The sequence below is a fragment of the Leptodactylus fuscus genome, chromosome 10 (assembly GCF_031893055.1).
Source record: "Leptodactylus fuscus isolate aLepFus1 chromosome 10, aLepFus1.hap2, whole genome shotgun sequence".
NCBI classification, from domain to species: Eukaryota; Metazoa; Chordata; class Amphibia; order Anura; family Leptodactylidae; genus Leptodactylus; species Leptodactylus fuscus.
Genome location: NC_134274.1, coordinates 11084840 through 11090067, shown reverse-complemented (window position 1 = coordinate 11090067; position 5228 = coordinate 11084840).

Below are 5228 nucleotides of genomic sequence, written 5' to 3'. Positions count from 1 at the left end.
TGTATTATCCTGTACTGTGACATCGCTGTGTGTATTATCTCTGTACTGTGACATCACTGTGTGTATTATCCTGTACTGTGACATCACTGTGTGTATTATCCCTGTACTGTGACATCACTGTGTGTATTATCCCTGTACTGTGACATCACTGTGTATTATCCCTGTACTGTGACATCACTGTGTGTATTATCCCTGTACTGTGACATCACTGTGTATTATCCCTGTACTGTGACATCACTGTGTGTATTATCTCTGTACTGTGACATCACTGTGTGTATTATCCCTGTACTGTGACATCACTGTGTGTATTATCTCTGTACTGTGACATCACTGTGTGTATTATCCCTGTACTGTGACATCACTGTGTGTATTATCCTGTACTGTGACATCACTGTGTATTATCCTGTACTGTGACATCACTGTGTGTATTATCCTGTACTGTGACATCACTGTGTGTATTATCCCTATACTGTGACATCACTGTGTGTATTATCCTGTACTGTGACATCACTGTGTGTATTATCCCTGTACTGTGACATCACTGTGTGTATTATCCCTGTACTGTGACATCACTGTGTGTATTATCCCTGTACTGTGACATCACTGTGTATATTATCCTGTACTGTGACATCACTGTGTATTATCCTGTACTGTGACATCACTGTGTATTATCCTGTACTGTGACATCACTGTGTATTATCCTGTACTGTGACATCACTGTGTGTATTATCCCTGTACTGTGACATCACTGTGTGTATTATCTCTGTACTGTGACATCACTGTGTGTATTATCCCTGTACTGTGACATCACTGTGTGTATTATCCTGTACTGTGACATCACTGTGTGTATTATCCCTGTACTGTGACATCACTGTGTGTATTATCCCTGTACTGTGACATCACTGTGTGTATTATCCTGTACTGTGACATCACTGTGTGTATTATCCTGTACTGTGACATCACTGTGTGTATTATCTCGGTACTGTGACATCACTGTGTGTATTATCTCTGTACTGTGACATCACTGTGTGTATTATCCTGTACTGTGACATCACTGTGTGTATTATCCTGTACTGTGACATCACTGTGTGTATTATCTCTGTACTGTGACATCACTGTGTGTATTATCCTGTACTGTGACATCACTGTGTATATTATCTCTGTACTGTGACATCACTGTGTGTATTATCTCTGTACTGTGACATCACTGTGTGTATTATCCTGTACTGTGACATCACTGTGTGTATTATCTCTGTACTGTGACATCACTGTGTGTATTATCCTGTACTGTGACATCACTGTGTGTATTATCTCTGTACTGTGACATCACTGTGTGTATTATCTCTGTACTGTGACATCACTGTGTGTATTATCCTGTACTGTGACATCACTGTGTGTATTATCTCTGTACTGTGACATCACTGTGTGTATTATCCCTGTACTGTGACATCTCTGTGTGTATTATCCCTGTACTGTGACATCACTGTGTGTATTATCCTGTACTGTGACATCACTGTGTGTATTATCTCTGTACTGTGACATCACTGTGTGTATTATCTCTGTACTGTGACATCACTGTGTGTATTATCTCTGTACTGTGACATCACTGTGTGTATTATCTCTGTACTGTGACATCACTGTGTGTATTATCCCTGTACTGTGACATCACTGTGTGTATTATCCTGTACTGTGACATCACTGTGTGTATTATCTCTGTACTGTGACATCACTGTGTGTAGTATCCTTGTACTGTGACATCACTGTGTGTATTATCTCTGTACTGTGACATCACTGTGTGTATTATCCTGTACTGTGACATCACTGTGTGTATTATCCTGTACTGTGACATCACTGTGTGTATTATCCCTGTACTGTGACATCACTGTGTGTATTATACTGTACTGTGACATCACTGTGTGTATTATCCCTGTACTGTGACATCACTGTGTGTATTATCTCTGTACTGTGACATCACTGTGTGTATTATCTCTGTACTGTGACATCACTGTGTGTATTATCTCTGTACTGTGACATCACTGTGTGTATTATCCCTGTACTGTGACATCACTGTGTGTATTATCCTGTACTGTGACATCACTGTGTGTATTATCTCTGTACTGTGACATCACTGTGTGTAGTATCCTTGTACTGTGACATCACTGTGTGTATTATCTCTGTACTGTGACATCACTGTGTGTATTATCCTGTACTGTGACATCACTGTGTGTATTATCCCTGTACTGTGACATCACTGTGTGTATTATCCCTGTACTGTGACATCACTGTGTGTATTATACTGTACTGTGACATCACTGTGTGTATTATCCTGTACTGTGACATCACTGTGTGTATTATCTCTGTACTGTGACATCACTGTGTGTATTATCTCTGTACTGTGACATCACTGTGTGTATTATCCCTGTACTGTGACATCACTGTGTGTATTATCCCTGTACTGTGACATCACTGTGTGTATTATACTGTACTGTGACATCACTGTGTGTATTATCCCTGTACTGTGACATCACTGTGTGTATTATCCTGTACTGTGACATCACTGTATTATTCCTGTACTGTGACATCACTGTGTGTATTATCCCTGTACGGTGACATCACTGTGTGTATTATCTCTGTACTGTGACATCACTGTGTGTATTATCCCTGTACTGTGACATCACTGTGTGTATTATCCTGTACTGTGACATCACTGTGTGTATTATCCCTGTACTGTGACATCACTGTGTGTATTTTAAGGGGTCGGGTACGGCTTTAAAGAAGGTAACACCAAATGCTTTATTAATGTTATTATATGAGGAATCAGTGATTACATATAATAACAGAAGACAGTGTGATATTGTGGACACTTTTGTATAATACAAGTTCTAAAGATACAGAATCACCATTAGTCGCTGACATCATCATCTGCCTGGAAAAGAAAATCAACAATGGAGACGACCGGCGCAGCAGAGAAGCCTCACCCATAACTTACATTACACATCTATATACAGGTCAAAGCTTCACCAGGAATTATAATCCTCATCTATCTGGCAGCAGCGAATATAGAGCGTTCCTGGGATCTATACTGCGCCATGGGCGTCCCCTATTGCAGCTCCAGACACTTCTAACTTTGCAGTAAGCTCTCTCAGCTTATATCGTATTAGAAAACAAATGTCTGTGTAACCAAGTGCAGCGCACGCTAACACATCAGTATTTGTCCAGTATCAGGCTGCCCCCCCCCCTCCGAATGGCCAGCTCTTCACAGGTTAACCCAAGACTGGAGAAAACCTCTTCATGGGATGTTGAGCGCTCCTGGTACTAAGCCATGAACAGCGGCATCTCCATCACCCAGTGCCATATGGTACAGCGGTCTCAGAGCAATATTCTGTGAGACACATTGATAAGAGTTATGTGTAACTAAGAAGTGTCTCTCACCAAACATCACCAAGTGCTCAGAGCGTACAGGCTGTGACCATCTAATACTCTTATAGAGATACTGCCAATATGGATTCCGGATGGTCAATGAATACCTCAGCACTACAGTACAAGGCGGCACTTTTGCACTTTTTTTGAGTACATCAAGCCTTAGATTACAATAGATAGACCGCACATCTGCTTCATTGCGTCCTCTCAGCTGGATAGTCATGTGGGGTCCTTCCTTCCCTAGAGATGGGGGTCCCCGGGATCAGCATCATATACAGTATATACAGTACTGTACTATATACTAGAAACCTGTATACATTAATTACATAGAGTCTGTCACTACAACTTCTAGTCTTTTGGCTCCACCTACTGGTCAGTACGGTCCATGCACCACTGAACTAATAGACTGGCTACAGGACTGTTCAGACCCGCAGTCTCCAGATATGAAGAAGAATGTCCCCATTGTACTGACAGCAAGCAGAGGTCTGGAAATAGTAAGGAGCTAAATACAGGAGGAAGACAGAAGAGCACCAACATATATACAGCCCACACCTCACTCCTGGTATATAGGTAGTCACCCCCCTGTCATCTGACTGAAGAACAACTCACCATGTGGACAACTCTACACCTCAGCTGCTGCAGAACCTCATAATACACACCTCAGCTGCTACAGAACCTCATCATACACACCTCAGCTGCTGCAGAACCTCATCATACACACCTCAGCTGCTGCAGAACTTCATAATACACACCTCAGCTGCTACAGAACCTCATCATACACACCTCAGCTGCTGCAGAACCTCATCATACACACCTCAGCTGCTGCAGAACCTCATCATACACACCTCAGCTGCTGCAGAACCTCATCATACACACCTCAGCTACTACAGAATATCACAATACACACCTCAGCTGCTGCAGAACTTCATAATACACACCTCAGGTGCTGCAGAACTTCATAATACACACCCCAGCTGCTACAGAACATTATCATACACACCTCAGCTGCTGCAGAACCTCATCATACACACCTCAGCTGCTGCAGAACCTCATCATACACACCTCAGCTGCTGCAGAACCTCATCATACACACCTCAGCTGCTGCAGAACCTCATAATACACACCTCAGCTGCTGCAGAGCATCACAATACACACCTCAGCTGCTGCAGAGCATCACAATACACACCTCAGCTGCTGCAGAACATCACAATACACACCTCAGCTGCTGCAGAACATCATCATACACACCTCAGCTGCTGCAGAACCTCATAATACACACCTCAGCTGCTGCAGGGCATCACAATACACACCTCAGCTGCTGCAGTACATCACAATACACACCTCAGCTGCTGCAGAACCTCATAATACACACCTCAGCTGCTGCAGAATCTCATAATACACACCTCAGCTGCTGCAGAACATCATCATACACACCTCAGCTGCTGCAGAACATCATAATACACACCTCAGCTGATGCAGAACCTCATAATACACACCTCAGCTGCTGCTTTCTTTACTTAAGAGCTCTCATTACTATGCAAAATGAGGTTCTGCAGCAGCTGAGACATGTATTATAAGAAATATCCCCTAGTTATTACTTATATAGTAGCCATAAGAGTAGAGAAGGGTCTCCTGTAATAACTTTGCAGGTGGGGGGTCCTATCTGACTTTAGGGGGCGCACTGCTCTGTCCCTGCAGATGTGCATTGTCCCTGTGCAGGTGGGCGTGCTACAGAGTGTGAACAGCCTCCTATCCCTGGTCAGCTGCTTCCTACTTCCCCTCCCCCAGTGCACTGATCACATGGGGAG